This window comes from Chanodichthys erythropterus, chromosome 11 (genome assembly GCF_024489055.1).
Source record: "Chanodichthys erythropterus isolate Z2021 chromosome 11, ASM2448905v1, whole genome shotgun sequence".
Taxonomy (NCBI): Eukaryota; Metazoa; Chordata; class Actinopteri; order Cypriniformes; family Xenocyprididae; genus Chanodichthys; species Chanodichthys erythropterus.
This window is the reverse complement of record NC_090231.1, coordinates 44,196,749-44,215,070: the sequence shown is the minus strand read 5'-3', so window position 1 is coordinate 44,215,070 and position 18,322 is coordinate 44,196,749. Positions and strand designations below refer to the sequence as shown.

At 35.5% G+C, this 18,322-nt stretch overlaps 1 long non-coding RNA gene and 1 other non-coding gene across 2 annotated transcripts in view; both read left to right on the top strand.

The window, feature by feature from the left end:
* Positions 1 to 75: 75 nt before the first annotated feature.
* LOC137030657 (uncharacterized) overlaps positions 76 to 18,322 on the top strand; it is a 39,724-nt gene continuing 21,477 nt past the window's right edge. Inside the window, exons 1-3 of the long non-coding RNA XR_010896452.1 lie at positions 76 to 941; positions 1,220 to 1,308; positions 1,624 to 1,698. This is a non-coding gene — a long non-coding RNA (uncharacterized lncRNA). The remainder of the gene's footprint in view (positions 942 to 1,219; positions 1,309 to 1,623; positions 1,699 to 18,322) is intronic.
* Positions 10,442 to 10,659, top strand: LOC137031402 (small nucleolar RNA U3). The gene has a single exon (XR_010896541.1). It is a non-coding gene; the product is annotated as a small nucleolar RNA U3 (small nucleolar RNA).

The window sequence follows — 18,322 nt, the reverse complement described above, 5'->3', positions numbered from 1 at the left end:
ACTAGCCTATAGGTTATAATGTGGAGCACATGTGGAATATATTTTCACATGTTGTAATTTTTTGGGCGGCACAAAGTCAGCGGCTTGAAACGGTCGGACCACCGTCGGCACACCATCGGCAAGCTGACCAATCTGAAAATGCCGTCAATCTGACAGCGTTTTTTGGGTGGCACATCACCAGCGGTTTGCCGCTGCTGGGTCACCGTTGGTACACCAGTGGCAAGCCGATAATCGGTCCAGTTTCTACTAAGCGCTTACAGGACATCTTTTTTGATAAGTGTGTATTTATTTTATATTATTTTTACAGTTAAAAAATCTGAAAGTCTGAATAAAAAATATTAAGACTGACTTAATATCTATATCAAAAACTTGGTATAAAAAAACTGCCTATGGGCACGCTTTCAAATAAAATAACGTGGTTGAATGTTTGTAAAAAAATAAATAATTAAGTTATAAAAGTTACACACTTATTAAGTTATAAAAGTGCCACAATTGTCCCACTATGCTGGGGTGGCATTTTGCTCCTATAGGGTCATAAAACTACAAAATGAGTTTTAAATTCATGATTTAATATTAATGAGATTTTTTTATGTAATGTTTTAATTCTAGATGTTTATTTATGTAAGTGCTGCATGACTGTGACGTGTTTTAATGCGTGTGCGCGCCGAACCGCTTTCAAACACTGGAGCGGCGCAGAGTTGCCATGGAAACGGAGAAACAACAACTGACAAGCAGCAAAAACAGCAGCCTCTCGCTGTTGTTTTCACTTCTTTCAGGTGAGTTTAGTCGCTAAAATCACACGAATAACACACACAACTGTTCTTGACACTTCTCTAACATGTAATTGACACACTTATGTTGAATATTTACTTTACAGAAACAGTTTAGTGTCTTCGAAAAACTCCGTTATCATCTCCGTTAGCATCCCGTTTTCAGAAGAGGTAACTTAGGCTAACTCTAACGATCGATTTGTTTATAATAGTTTAGGCTTTTAATCACATCTTTATGTGTAGATGATGTGTAGAGGTTTATGTGTAGAGGTTTTGATAGTTTTGTAAAGGTTTTGCTGTCTATGGGTGATTAGAAGCTGGCTTATTTATAAACGTAAATGTAGCCTACTGTTAATCGGTGACGCAACTTGCAGGGAGCACAAGTTTTCAAAAGCGTTTTGATCTCTCATGGTAAACAAATATTGATAAACATTGTTCTGTGATTTCAGCAGCGACAAAATAACCCCTCTACAACAGAGGGAAAGCTCAGAAGATTTCAGCATTTCTGAAGGAACCTGCTGACAGGAAGGAAACACAGGTGAAACTCACCAATTAACTCCATATCCATTTTTTCCACAATATTTTTTACCTATACCATGCATCTGTTATTTTCTTCTTTTATTTTCTCAAATTTACAGTTTTTATTTATTTAATTTGTTTTAAGAAGGCTTTGACATCCAAATGTAAGTGACACTGTATGAGCAATATTTAATGAATAAGTAAACAAAAAAACATAAATTCAGTTTATGTGTATTCTTCTTTTCCTGCTGTAACGTTAGCTTCTTTTCTTTTAATGAACCTGGCATTGAATAATAATATTGTTTGCTCTGTAACAAATTGTTTATGTTCCTAGATCCTTCCCTGTTGATGCCCTGCACCATAGCACAGTTGGAGCGGATAAAAAAGTTCCTGTCGGACCAAATGACTAGTAAGTAAAGCCTCTTAAACATACACTAATGTTCAAAAGTGTGGGGTCGATAAGATTTTTAATGTTTTTAAAGTATCTTCTGTTCACAAAGGCTGCGTTCATTGGATCAACATACAGTAAAAACAATTCTGACTTTATAACTCGCAATTCTGACTTTATACCTCGCAATTCTGATTTTATACCTCGCAATTCTGACTTTATAACTCGCAATTCTGACTTTATAACTCGCAATTCTGACTTTATAACTCGCAATTCTGACTTTATATCTCGCAATTCTGACTTTATAACTCACAATTCTGATTTTATACCTCGCAATTCTGACTTTATAACTCGCAATTCTGACTTTATATATCACAATTCTGACTATCTCACAATTCTGACTTTATATCTTGCAATTCTGACTTTATATCTCGCAATTCTGACTTTATATCTCGCAATTCTGACTTTATAACTCACAATTCTGACTTTATTTCTCACAATTCTGACTTTATTTCTCACAATTCTGACTTTATATCTCGCAATTCTGACTTTATAACTCACAATTCTGATTTTATACCTCGCAATTCTGACTTTATAACTCGCAATTCTGACTTTATATATCACAATTCTGACTATCTCACAATTCTGACTTTATATCTCGCAATTCTGACTTTATATCTCGCAATTCTGACTTTATATCTCGCAATTCTGACTTTATATCTCGCAATTCTGACTTTATATCTCACAATTCTGACTTTATATCTCGCAATTCTGACTTTATATCTCGCAATTCTGACTTTATATCTCGCAATTCTGACTTTATATCTCGCAATTCTGACTTTATATCTCACAATTCTGACTTTATATCTCGCAATTCTGACTTTATATCTCGCAATTCTGACTTTATATCTCGCAATTCTGACTTTATATCTCGCAATTCTGACTTTATTTCTCACAATTCTGACTTTATTTCTCACAATTCTGACTTTATTTCTCACAATTCTGACTTTATATCAAGCAATTCTGACTATAACTCGCAACTCAACAGACCAAAAAAAAAAACATAAAATCCTTAAAAATTTGAGCACTTACAATGAATTATTGTTGAATTAATGTTTTATTGTAATTTGCTTGCTGAGCCAGATGACTGTTGTTTTTGTTAAAAAATTATTATTATTGTGTTAATGTTGTTTACTGAACAATATATTATTATTATTACATTAACTTATGTGTATTAATGAAAGCTTGTATTTCATGATTTTCATCATAACAAAATTCAATGTAGTTGTAAATAGAATAAAATAAAACTGTATACCAGCACCAGCATCCCATTCCAGCAAGACCAGCATATGTTGTGTTTTGGTGCTGGTATGCTGATGACCAGCATACCAGCACCAGCATCCGGAAACGGAAAAGATTAGTTCATTTCTCGAGTCCTCGGGTCCGAGTCGTTCGTTCAAGTCCCCATAGGCTGAATACAGAAACAGAAATGATTAGTTCATCTCTCGAGTCTTCGGGTCCGAGTCTCGTTCTTTTGTCACGTGACCGCTTCCCGGTCCAGTGTCTCGCAAAATATACAACATTACATTCGGATTATAGACTGTATATTTTACTATATTTAAGAATTATCATAAAATTATCAAAATAAGTCTGCAATAAACATCTGAACAAAAAGAAAGTTCCATCTTGTTTGTGTAAGAATATTTTTATTGTTAAATGTGGTGTTGTTATTATTTAAATTATTTAAAATAAATATTATTACAAACGAGGACTCGAGAGATGAACTAATCATTTCTGTTTCTGTATTCAGCCTATGGGGATTTGAACGAACGACTCAGACCCGAGGACTCGAGAGATGAACTAATCTTTTCTGTTTCCGCCAGTACAGACTGCATATCCGTGCCCTAATATGGAGCTGTGACTTGATGAACGAACGACTCGGACCCGCGGACTCGAGAAATGAACTAATCTTTTCTGTTTCCCGTAGTATGCTTATGAGATGTTGCGCATGCGCGGTCAACACAAAATGAACGAATCGCTCTCTGAGATGACTCGTTGTCCCGAGTCATATTTAAGACTCGTTCAAAATGAACGAATCGTTCATGAACGACACATCACTATTTTACGGTCTATGCTCGCAATGCGGAGCCAGGCGAAAATATAAACGCGCCATTTTATTTCTCCATTTAATAAACAGATAGGTATTTGTTGTAAAAGAAATACAGTTACAATTTCAAGGATTTTCAAGCACTTTATCCAAAATTCAAGCACTTTTCAAACCTTGAAAACACATCATCAAAATTCAAGCACTTTCAAGGATTTCAAGCACCCGTACGAACCCTGCATATACGTAGACATAAATAGAATACTCTGAGTCAGATACAAATCTTTATATGCTATGTTTTTACCTCACTAGAAATCCTTAGAGTCATTAGAACTCCCATTTTGGATGGCTTCTAGAGGGCATGCTGTAGGTGCGCCCATAGAAAAATAAATAAATATAAGAATTACCAACTGATGACCAACACACAACTATTGATACACAACGTTGTGGCGACGTATAGGCACCTTTCACTTTTCCGGTTGCCACGACGTAACTACCCAGCTAACCAAAATACGTGACTGTTACGTAACTGCAACGTAATTCGGTGACCAAACTTTCGTCGTGGCGACGTAACTAGTTACGTCGTGGCAACCGGAAAAGTGAAAGGTGCCTATACGTCGCCACAACGTAACTTTGTGACGTTGCCAGTTAGTAACTGCGACGTCGTGGCAACGTTGTGTATCAATAGTTGTGTGTTGGTCATCAGTTGGTAATTCTTATATTTATTTATTTTTCTATGGGCGGACATGCAGTAGTTTAACCTAATTTATGTCCTCATTTGCCCAAACTAATGTAAAGGCTATTCCAACAGCTGTGAACGATGAATGCAGACTCGAAATGAATTCAATTCATTTATTTTGAAAAACACACAGAACATGAACAAAACTCCAAATAAAAATAATGAAATACACTCAAACTATAAATAAAAACATATAGCCTACAACGAAACATAAAATAAAAGCATTCAAGACGTTTTGCTCTCAGTATCATTAAAAACATATGCTATGCTAACGTAACATTTTGCTAACATATATTTCAGACGATCAAGGAAATCACAGAGGTAAAAATATTAACAAAAGTACTTAAAGTAGACTGTGGGTAATGTTACTTAACCAATCTGACGCAGTTGTTGAACTTTATTGCTATAAAACTGACGAGAAACACGGAGAAACGTCGACGCTGTCCTCTCCAGCAGCTTGAATGTTTTCCCGGTTGCCATGGCAACTCTAACGGCCACCTGCACTAACGTAAACATAACAATAAAAAAAGGTTTTGCGTCTTTCCAAAGTTAACTTTATACATTTTTATAAAAGCCATTTATTCGTTGTCACCTCGGAAAAATAAATTCTTCTCTCAGAAAAATTAACTTTACACTCTTATTAACATACTGTGGGCACGCGCGCACTACATTTGTGGAGGCGCGCGCTGTATGTCACGTCACTATATATAAAAACCAGTCATCCATACTCTGATTTGGTGAAAAGAAACATTTTTTTTCTTAAGGGGACATTTCAGTCTTGTGTCTGACATTTAATTACACGTTTTATATTGCAAATTCTGGTAATAATAACATATAAAGAATGTGTAAATGATGGTAATGAAATTACGAGCACATGACGTTGCTGCTACGTTGCGAGTAAGTCATGGAATGACCATTATATTACGAATAGAGGACGTATCTGGAACGTCCTTGGTAATCTTGTAACGTTTGGAGAACGTACTGACGACGTTGTGATATGGTAATTTGATGGTAATATTATTACGGGCATACAACGTTGTAGTTACGTTACTAGTAAGTCATGGAATTACCAATATATCACGAATAGAGGACGTATCTGGAACGTTCTTGGTAATCTTATAACGTTAGGAGAACGTACTGACGACGTTGTGAGATGGTAATCTGAAGGTAATGAAATTACTGGCATGCGACGTCGTAGTTACGTTGTCAGTTAGTAAGTCATGACATTACCAAAAAGTACGAATACATTACGTAACTGTTACGTCGTGTGTTAGCTGGGTAGTTACGTCGCCACGACGAAAGTTTGGTCACCAAATTACGTTGCAGTTACGTAACAGTCACGTATTTTGGTTAGCTATCATAACTTTATGAAATTTATGTATAATCATTCATCAAATTGTAACATAACTGTAATTCTAAAAAGAAAGAAATTATGTTAAATATTAACACAGCCAGTAGGTGGCAGCGAAGAAAACAAACACCGATGTGAATACTTTTGTCATTGATAAATACAGACACTATTAAAACATGAACTAACAAAACAGACGGCTGTTTTGGTAAATGGTTGCAGTTACACTAGCTATGGCTGAATTGCAATGGACTAGCTAGCTAAAATATATGTGGAGTGTACCTAGCTATTACAATATTCTCATACCTCCTTCTCAGTACATGCTTTATTCTTTTTAACGTCTCTCTTTGACCAGCAGTTTAATATAGTCGGCTGGGAAGCGGTTCTCTTCATTTTTTGAGCTACCCGTACTCTCTCATTCAAACAGTAGAGCGCCATTCGCGTTGTTTTGGTGAAAGTGCGACACGCATTGGTTGGACGTTACCAATCGGTTCAATGGAGGGGGAGGTATTTTTTTCTCTAATTTATTATGACGAACTCATATTTCAATAGAAACGAAATTATTGCTTCAAAATAAATTAATTCTACATATTTTTCATCTGATCTATGGTGATTTTTATGTTGAAATATTGGGGGGGTTGTAACTGAAGCATTTGAATATTGGGGGGGTTACCTCCCCCCCATCCCCCCCACAAACTACGCCCCTGAAGGATTCTATGGTCCAGTTAGTATTTTCACCCCATAATGGCGGCCGCGCTACTTAGTGATTGTTACCCAAAAATATCAAAGTGTCGCCTCTTGGGTTCTATCCACCTGTTTCCATGGGGCGCTACTGTAAAAGAGAACGTGGGTACAACTTCCGGTAAGGTGGCGGAAGTAGCATATATACCAATGGTATTTTGTGTGTTAATTAGCGAAGAGGCTAAGTGTTTTTTGGATCATTGTTTACTTTGTAAAGTTGCAAATCTTTATGAGAGATGTCGTTACGGTGCTCAGGGACAACATCTCAGTTTACTACATTATTAGTTAATAATATCACAATACAATAAACAGTTTTCGTGCCCTTAATTGCTCTTTACTTTACTGACCTTCCACAAAAGTGCTGCTGCATGACAAGAGTATCCTGACCCTGCAATACATGAACAACCCGCTGTCTGTACTTCACCTGTCACTGATGCTAGCACCAAATGATGTGATATTTTACTCCTAACGTGCCGTGCGTGCCAGAGCCAGTCACGTTTCCACTGTCATATATGCTAAAGGCTACTTATGTTAATGCAATAATAAATACACACGTTTATGGAAAATATCAGAGACTGCTTGAGGAACGAAGACAATTCTTATGTGATTATAATCGTGTATTTATTTGGTTTAATGTTTTATCTGTCTCTTCCCTGTGCCTTGATTCCTGACAAATGCGTATCTTTCACAGATTCACACACTCCGGTTAACTCGTATAACTCATAACTCTTGTTGTCTTCTCATGAGCTCCCTCTGTTGCTCTGGCTGAAAGGATTAGGATAGATAGACGGAGAGATCCCGCAAACATCCTCGGATTGCAATCATCGCATAATTTAGAGGAAAATAAATAGAAATGCTCAGAAAAGTGACATAAACATAGGTATGTTATCAATATATTTCTAAATATGTAAGCCTTTGAATTTAAAAGCCTCAGTGGAGTTGTTTTTTGCGTTCTTGTGATCGCAAATAAATGGAAGCAGGCGCAACTGAACAGGTCTGTATTCTTTTTATGACAATATAAATATCAGTTAGATTTAGCATGATTGATGTGCACTCCTGACATAAATTAATACATTACTATTACTGTAACATTTTTATATTGTAAAACATTGTTCAAATATTGATGCCGGAATCTTACATATTTAAGTAAAAAACAAACGTTCGCAAGTTTGGATCATTAATTGTTGAATGAATGAGTGTCACGTCCAGCTTGTTTACTTCGAACCGGAAGACGCTCCCACGTTTGACGCAAGGCCTCATGGGGCGTAGGAAACTTGTGGATACTATTTGCTGCAGAGACAAATGACGTCCAGCTCCACCTCTGTGTACCTAATGGTTATGTTTAGCGTTTCATGTGTGGTTGGACCGTCTAGCTCCACCCATCACGTCCAGCATGCCGGTTGCATGCAGGTTACATGGCAGGACTTACATAGTTGAAGCACAAACGCTTTGCTGCACATGCATAAAAGATGTTGTTTCCTTTACAATTCTGACATAACAATATGTATTAAATATATGGAGTTGTATTTTTTTTTAAATATTAATGTACATAACTGATATGGTTTAATACACATGACAAATGCAGCCTGTGAAAAGGAAAGTTTCCACCGAGGAGGATTGTGGGTATCATAATGTGTAGCTAAAGTTTTATGTTTTACATGCTTTATTGAAGAAAATTACATTTAATTCGGGTAAAAAGTGCTTAAACATAATAAGTAATGTACTCTCCCAAAAAAAAAGTTAAGGGTTGCTTGAATTCAATACGTGATGTTTAAGTCACCGATGTTTCATCAGACAATATTGAAGTCACGTTAAACGATGTGGATTTAATCAAATCCGTTCACTAACAATTTATAGATGTAGTCTTTAAGTAGTGGGCTGTGCTTTTACTTGTTTTTGTGTTTATATGGCCTCTTAAACCAAAGAGTTTTGCGTTGTTTTAATCATCGGTGTAAAGACATCGCTGTGACTTCATCGTTCACTACCGTCGTTGAGCTTCATCGTGTCGTTGAAGGGATGCCCGTTGAACGCTGAGTTTCATTAAAACTATATACCCTTTTACTATTTGTACACAATGTTGACGTAGCAACGTATGCGCGCGCATTTTGGCAACGGAAGCGGCGTTGTTCCCCATAGGTTCTAACCATAGGCAGTAAAAGAAATGGACACAGCGACCCCATTGGAACTCAATTGAGACAAGTGAAGCCCATTTTTAGCGATTTTTAGCACTTCCTTTTCTGACGCGCAGACTCAAACTAAGCTTGATGACGTCAGCAACCTGTCTGACAGATGTAAATCTTCTAGTAGCTGTGCGTGAAAACTGCCATCGTTAATCTTGCAGAGACGGCGAGCTTGAGCGGGGAGTTCTTTGGCGTGAGTGAGAAGGAGTAAGTATTCTGATTAATTAGTTTGTATAGTATTTTAAAATGTAACGCCAGTAGGCTTCTCTCTTGACGTCTCCCCGATTGCCTGCGAGCTTCTCTTCTTGTCTGTACGGTAACTTCTCTTCTGTGCGACAGAGAGTCGAGTGGTTATGACGCAATCGTTAGCTTATTTTTACAAAAACTGTTTCTACGGGGCCATAATGTAACATAGAAGGTAATTGAGCCCTTTATACATTGTCGTGTATCTTTGGAAATAAATAATGGACAAATGGAGTCTTTAAACGCCTCAGACGTAAAGTTATTCACTGTCAAAGTGACGCCAAAATGAATGGGAGTTAATGGGGATGCTAACGCAAGTGAAGTTCTGCTACAAGATGGCGGCACCCGGCCGACTTCAACTTCCGGTCGACTTCCTTGGGCACTGGTTCTAACGTGTTAGCAACTCCAAAAGTGATATATATATCTACAGCTTCGCGAGCGGATTAAGCAACACAGACAGATAAAGTTATTTTAAAAAGTTGATTTTATCAAATGGTATCCGGCTATCAGATCCGTGTAGTTGAGTGGATAGAAGACGTTAGCAGATGGCCAAATACAGTGGCCAGATATATATACATAAACCAGGGCTCTCAAGTTTTAAAGACAGGCAAGAATGACAAATATCCAACAACATGACATGATTTTTAAAGTGACCAATAACATCGACGATGTAATACACTATAATTTATTTAGTGCTAATAAAATTATTAAGCCTATTTGGAGAGAGAGATGTTTAATGTGACAAAATGTCAGTCATCGTGTGATAACGAAAATATAACTAGGTCTAGACTATTGAGCAGGTGTTTTCAGTGAACAGGCTGTAAAACTGTTGACTAAGTTTAGACACTCAAAACTGATGCTGATTATCTGGGAAACATTCTCTAACAGCAGTCAAGTTGTCATTGTTTGTGTCAAACAAACTGTGAATTTGTTGTAACATTAAAATAGGAGATCATGACTTATTCTGTGCTCAAAGTGATGCTCAGAGCATCAGAGCAGTGTTTTCCTCTGTGGGTGAACAATTCCAGGATATGCTTTTTTTTTTCATTGGTTGTTGCGTTAAATCTTACCCAGATACAATAGTGCTATTTTCTGATTGGCTACTGTGTAGCCTCTTTCTTTTTTTGATTGGCTGATAAGTGGCATGCTACCAGGGGAGACGCGCTTGATTCCTGCCGGGCGCAGCGGCATATTAAATATATGAAAAATAGTTTTTCTGCGTGAGAAATACAATGTGTGGCGGGAGTGCGTGACAAAAGACCGAAATGAGTGACTGTCACGCTCAGTGCGTTACACTTGAGAGCTCTGAAAAACTTTCAGAGTTGCTAACACGTTAAAACCAATAGGCAACAACACCACTTCCGTTGCCAAAATGCGCGCGCAACTATTTGATCACGTGGGCTGTAAAAGGGTCTATACTTTCAGGGATCATTTCTATAGTTATTAATTAGGAAATGTACTATGATCGTGTTAAGTCTCCCAAACCACCACGATGATGATGATTGATAATGTATTTCTCTGAGCGTGAATCGTGTAGTAGTCTGTAATATTTTATGGATAACTATTATTGATGACCGTTCATTAGTTCTTCTCGAACTTATGAGGAGGAGTACATGATCAGAGTGGTTTTCTTATTAAATTGCAGACAAGAGATATGAATTATGCAATTTAAGAAAAATAGACAAAAATGGAATTACATATAAATGAAAAACTATCACCACGGACTACACTCCTAGAAGAAAAGACCTTATCAGGCGTTTCATATTTGGAATGGGTTATACCAATTATTTTCTTTCCGATCCGATAACAAGTACTTTCAAGACAAGTATCGACTATACCGATACTCCAATGAAATATTTTCATCTGAGTTATTTTATATTGTTTTTTTGATAGCCATCATTATTAATATTAAATAAACTGCAATGAACATGATTCTTTTTTTAATTCATTAAAATATACTGAACATTAATAATTAAATGAACAAAGATATCACTGTGCTAACAACAAAATATAACAAAAAAATGTAACATGTCTCACAAACATTTTCTCAATAATTGTCACATAATGTTTCTACATTTCTTCCCTTTATAGATTTTTGAGATGAAACAAAGAATGACATTCTCCTCTTCAGCCTGTTTTTCTTTGATCAAAATTTCTTGCTTTTGAAAAAAAGTGTGGCGTATTGTTTTTTGACAAACGTCACACGAAGCTTCATCAGCTGTAATAACTCCAGATTATGCTTCTTTTTCTTTCAGTCATGACCACAGCCACGCACTCGACTCCCTTTAAAATCCTGCGCAGTGCGTGCTTGCTTGTCTTTGACAGAGTGAGTGAACACTGCCTTATGGGAGGCCGTTTCAGCATAAAAACGTTCCAGCATTACTCGTCGTAATTATATTTTTACTAGTAACAATTAAATTAAAGAGCTCTATAATTTAATTTGTACTAGTAACAATTACAATTATAGAGCTCTATAATTCAATTTTTACTAGTAACAATTATGATTGTAGAGCTCTCTAATTGAATTATAGAGCTCTGCAATTGTATTCTTACTAGTAACAACTGAATTGTAGAGCTCTATAATTCAGTTTTTACTAGTAACAATTCCAATTAGAGAGCTCTACAATTCATTTATTACTAGTAAGAATTCAATTGCAGAGCTCTGTAATTCAATTGTTACTAGTAATAATCCAATTGCAGAGCTCTACAATTCCACTAGAGAGCTCTCTAATTCAATTGTTACTAGTAAAAACTGAATTAGAGAGCTCTCTAATTGTAATTGGTACTAGTAAAAACTGAATTAGAGAGCTCTTTAATTCAATTCTTACTAGTAACAATTCTAATTACAGAGCTCTATAATTGTATTATTACTAGTAAAAACTCCTATTCATGAGATGCAAAACAGATTGCAGATTTCCCGCCTACAAAGGTGCGTTTCAAAATAAAAGCCCTGTGGTTCTAAAGTATCCTGAAATATTTTACAGACTTAGGTAAGATATTAATCATGTTCACATTAAAGCAAAATTAAGATGATGCCTGAGATGAAAGCCTATATTTAGTCGTTGTATTCATTCACCTTTGTATATTGGTAAAGCTAAGAGCCAAGAACACTCCATGTCACTGGACATAATATAGGGTGAAATGCCCTAAGCCACCCAAAGTGTTTTGACAAACTTGATATTAAGGAGTATAAATTCATTTTAAATATTTACAGTGTTTAGTATTGTTATGCAATAATAGAATGATTATCGCGGATATGTAATACAAAATAAACACCTCTAGTTGATTATCAATTTGTGTTAATAATAGGCGATTTGGCGTTGGGATGTGTTGTTTTTTAAATCATGTTGTTGAGTGCTCGTTGTCACTGTTATCAGAGGCGCGTGCAACAGGGTTCTATTCGATACGTTGAAATCACAAAAAACAAAATGCACATAAACGTGTCTCTGCTCTTGATATACAATCACTGATGAAAATATTTGGTTTTAATGAGTTAAATTAAAATTACACATGGCTGGATTAGAACCGGCAACCTCTTGCACCCTAAACGGAGAAATGGCCACTAGTCCACCAAGACATTCAATTATCAGAGGCGGATCGTCGTATTTATTAACTAATATACATACTCTCGAGACTAACGACATTGTGTTATAGCAGATGTAGGAAAACTATCATATTTGAACACATTTATCATTTTAAAATCATATTATTATTATAATAATAATACAACATACCCCCCCCCATACACATTCTTGTCCCACCCACTTTGTAAAACAAAGTTACGCCACTGACCCCAGTTGAATATACATAAGGCACGATTAGCATAATGATATGTCGCCGAATACAGAGCTCTGTAATGCAATTGTTACTAGTAAGAATTGCTATTGTAGAGCTCTGTAATTCAATTTGTACTAGTAAGATTGCAATTACAGAGCTCTCTAATTCTAATTGTTACTAGCAAGAACTGAATTATGGAGCTCTGTAACTTAATTCTTACTAGTAACAATTCGATTAGAGAGCTCTGTAATTCAATTAGAGAGCTCTATAATCAAATTGTTACTAGTAACAATTGAATTAGAGAGCTCTATAATTTAATTATTACTAGTAAGAATTGCAATTAGAGAGCTCTACAATTGAATTCTTACTAGTAACAATTTGATTATAGAGCTCTATAATTCAATTACAGAGCTCTCTAATTCAATTGTTACTAGTAACAATTATGATTAGAGAGCTCTGTAATTCAATTGTTACTAGTAACAATTACAATTAGAGAGCTCTCTAATTCAATTGTTACTAGTAACAATTGAATTAGAGAGCTCTGTAATGCAATTATAGAGCTCTGCAATTACACATATCTTTAATGTGTATTTTTACTAGTAATAAATCAATTAGAGAGCTCTGTAATTCAATTGTTACTAGTAAGAATTCAATTAGAGAGCTCTATAATTGTAATTGTTACTAGTAAGAATTCAATTAGAGAGCTCTATAATTGTAATTGTTACTAGTAAGAATTCAATTAGAGAGCTCTATAATTGTAATTGTTACTAGTAAGAATTCAATTAGAGAGCTCTATAATTGTAATTGTTACTAGTAAGAATTGAATTAGAGAGCTCTATAATTGTAATTGTTACTAGTAACAATTCAATTAGAGAGCTCTATAATCCCAATTGTTACTAGTAACAATTCAATTAGAGAGCTCTTTAATCCCAATTGTTACTAGTAACAATTGAATTACAGAGCTCTATAATTAAAAATGAATGGAAGTCAATGGAGACATATGACTAGTAATAAATTAATTGTAGAGCTCTCTAATTGTAATTGTTACTAGTAACAATTCAATTACAGAGCTCTATAATCATAATTGTTACTAGTAAAAATTGAATTATAGAGCTCTATAATCATAATTGTTACTAGTAAAAATTTAATTATAGAGCTCTATAATTGTAATTGTTACTAGTAAGAATTCAATTAGAGAGCTCTACAATTATAATTGTTACTAGTAAAAATTGAATTATAGAGCTCTGTAATTGTAATTGTTACTAGTACAAATTAAATTATAGAGCTCTTTAATTTAATTGTTACTAGTAAAAATATAATTACGACGAGTAACGCTGGAACGTTTTTATGCTGAAATGGCCTTCCATACTGCCTCGACAAGCGGAGATACAGCAGATGTAGAACTGCCGTTTCTATTTAAAGGGCACCTATTATGCAAAATTCACTTTTACATGGTGTTTGACCATAAATGTGTGTTGGCAGTGTGTGAGCAAAACCACCCTAGAATGAGAAAAATCCACCCAGTGTTTTTTTTACAATCTCAATAATTCATAAGCACTGTCTCAGAACGCCCTGTTCTAAGATTGCTCTCACTGTGACGTAGAATTGCGCTAAGCCCCACCCACCTGGTTTGATTGACAATCTGGTTTTGGCATAGACCCCGCCGTCGGTGATCTGTCAACCATCCTCCATTGTTTCAACGACAGCCGGTAATGTCTCATAAGAAACATAAGTGTTCTGTTGTGGGATGTAATAATGAACATAGTAGTTTTCACTTACTTCCGACATCAGAGCCACTGAAAACGCAGTGGATGGATTTTATTTACGAAGGAAAGGCGCCACTCAAAATTCCAAAATACTTTTATGTTTGCGCGAATCATTTTTTGACTGACTGTTTTGAGAACGAGGGTCAATTCAAAGCAGGTCTTGCTTCAAAGTTAATCCTCAAGTGTGGATCGTTGCCTACGTTCGCGATCCAACGTCACCTCCAGAAGAAGTAAGTGTATTTAATGTTTTTTGAGCAAATAGTCATTTCAGTCGATGTCAGCCAATTCAATAACAAATGCGTCTAAAGTTGTCGTCGTCGTAGAATGTCTGTGTATATAATTTAAACCTTGTTTGTATAGTGTGTATCTAACGTACTTAGCAAACGTTATCACAGTATTTGTGTTTGTAGTTTCAAAAAATTGCGCGAAGGTTGTGTGTGTGTGTGTTGCACATCCATAATTGCAAAGGGGATGCGATTAAAACTCTATAAGTACATAAATGTATCAAATAACCTTTCAGAGACGTCCTGCTCCATTCTCAATTGTGTTTCTTCTGCCGGAGTCTCTTCATCATCTGGGTCTGATTCCGGTTCAAACATGTAAATTGTGTTGCTTTGGTTAATACATTTGCAGATCAAAATATGTAGTGGAAACCAATATAAACCCTCATTAAATTCTGATAGAAAATGGCTAGAAACACACTGCATCCATGAAATCATCAGCATTGTTACTTTGTACAATTACTAAGCCAATACATTTGAACATTACCATGTAACCATGTTTTAACCATGTAAAGTGTTAACACATGAATTCATAAATTGAACACATTCATAGAACAAACAATACAATCAATAAATAAATGTAACCAGTAATTAATGTTTTATTCTTTTAATTGACAAAGTGTTTTATCATTATATAGGTATAGTTAAAGGAACACTCCACTTTTTTTGAAAATAGGCTCATTGTCCAACTCCCCTAGAGTTAAACAGTTGAGTTTTATCGTTTTCGAATCCATTCAGCCGATCTCCGGTTCTGGCGGTACCACTTTTAGCATAGCTTAGCATAGTTCATTGAATCTGATTAGACCGTTAGCATCGCGCTTAAAAATGACCAAAGAGTTTTGATATTTTTCCTATTTAAAACTTGACTCTCCTGTAGTTAAATCGTGTACTAAGACCGACAGAAAATGAAAAGTTGCGATTTTCTAGGCTGATATGGCTAGGAACTATACTCTCATTCAGGCGTAATAATCAAGGAACTTTGCTGCTGTATCATGGCTGCAGCAGGCGCAATGATATTACGCAGCACCCGTGAGCCCCTGCTTGCACAGGGAACGTGCCTTGCAACCATGGAGACGTTTGTGAGAGACGCTGCGTAATATCATTGCACTGCTGCAGCCATGATACGGCAGCAAAGTTCCTTGATTATTACGCCGGAATGAGAGTATAGTTCCTAGCCATATCAGCCTAGAAAATCGCAACTTTTCATTTTCTGTCGGTCTTAGTACACGATTTAACTACAGAAGAGTCAAGTTTTAAATAGGAAAAATATCAAAACTCTTTGGTCATTTTTAAGCGCGATGCTAACGGTCTAATCAGATTCAATGAACTATGCTAAGCTATGCTAAAAGTGGTACCGCCAGACCCGGAGATCGGCTGAATGGATTCGGAAACGGTAAAACTCAACTGTTTAACTCTAGGGGAGTTGGAAAATGAGCCTATTTTCAAAAAAAGTGGAGTGTTCCTTTAAATAATGATTTTATCAATTATATTTATAGATACTCTTATGATTACTACTATCCATAATTTGGCACAAAAATGACAAAGATATGAAAAAGATTCAGCAGATATTTTATTGCTTTATTTGCAAAAAATATATTTTAAACCATTTCCTAAGTGTCCTGTATGAGGCAGCTGCTACAAATATACTGAGGTAATTTACTTTAATACTGCCAGACAATATCACCATTACCAAAGATATACAGTCCTTGAGCTTCTCAAAAGCTAAAAAAATCCAGAAGATGACATTCATAAAGAGTAAAAGATATGTATAAAGAACAATATAGAGATTTTTTGCATTCCTTCAAATAATAGTTTGGCCCACCCAAAAATACATGTACAGTTTTTGTTCAAGAAAATGAACATGTGGACTTTCTCAGGAAGAATTTGAGATCTCTCATTACCGTGTCCTCAGCTGTGTAGAACACTCTTGCCAACAGTGTTGCAGAGGTAGATGGAGAGCTGTGAGAGAAGAGGAAGAGTGTCTTTCTCAGGTTCTTCTGAGGAAAGGATATGAGGATGGTCTCTATATATTCACTTTGGATTTTGGCAAACTGGAAGCTAAAAAAAAAAAATTGTAGTAGTTATTGTAGTAAGGTTTATTGTTTGTTAGAAGGGTATGAGGAAAGCATGTTTAACTTACATGTTCCTCTTCTTCATCCTGAGCTGCACTGTCACCTCGGTCACCACTGCCATCATCATCCTCCTATGGCAGCTGAAAGGTTGAATTACATTGTTACAAGTTGCATTTTTACTTTTGAAAGCAGTCTCTTCTACTTACCAAGGCAGCATTTGATGAAAAAAAAAAAAATACAGTAAAATAATAATACTGTGAAGTAGTTTTACTTTAAAATAGAAAACAGTTAATAGTAAAACTATTTTAGAAGATTAATCTGTTTTTAAAAGTTAGTTATTCCTGTGATCAAAGCTGAATTTTCAGCATCATTAACTCCAGTCTTCAGTCAGTGTCACATGATCCTTCAGAAATCATTCTAATATGCTGATTTGATGCTCAAGAACACACACAAAAAAATGAAGCAGCACATTTCAAAAGAAATGTCCAAGCATCAATTCAGCATATTAGAATGATGAAAGATCAAGTGGCACTGAAGACTAGAAAAAAATATACCGAAAATTTTCCGTCAATGGAATAAATTAAATTTTGCAACATCTTCCAAATCTCAATATCTTTGACTGGCAGTGTACATTATTACATTTAGATAATAAACAGTGCACAAATTCTCAGAGAACTTACATTTTAACGATTACTTCCCTCACTGCTGACTCCTTCAAGCTGGGGACACACTGAACGACTAGAAAAAACATTCTAAGACTGAAATCAACACACTTAAAAACTGTTTCCTTCAACTGAAGTGGATTTAAATACTTACAGATTATAAACAGACTGAACACAACTGGCTCTGACTCCACGTGCTTGGGCAAGATCAGTTGAAAGTATCAAATTACATTTATAATCGGCCTTACAGCCATTAAGTGTGCCCTGGCTTTAATCGTTGTTGTAGCCTCCTCAAAAATACATCTTTCTGTACACGAAAGCAAGAAAAAAAAATTTAAAGAAAAAATACAGTAAGGGCATATTTCATGTAGCCTAAATGAATTGTGATTATGACGTTTTTTTTTTTTTTTTTTTTTTTTATATTTTGAAATCATTAAAATATCATGTATATATTGTAAGTTACAACATTATTTGTTTTTATCATGACATGAATTAATGTCGTTCCAAACCTGTTAAGACTTTCGTTCATCTTTAAAACACAAACAAAGATAATTTAATGAAATCTGAGAGCTTTCTGTCCCTCCATTGACAGTCTACACAACTGCCACTTTGATGTTTAAAACAAAAGTTCATACAGACCGTAAATCTAATCTAATGAATATTGAGGGGTTTAGTCCAAATTTTCTGAATAAACTTGATCACTTTATATAATGAACAAATTTAATACACAAG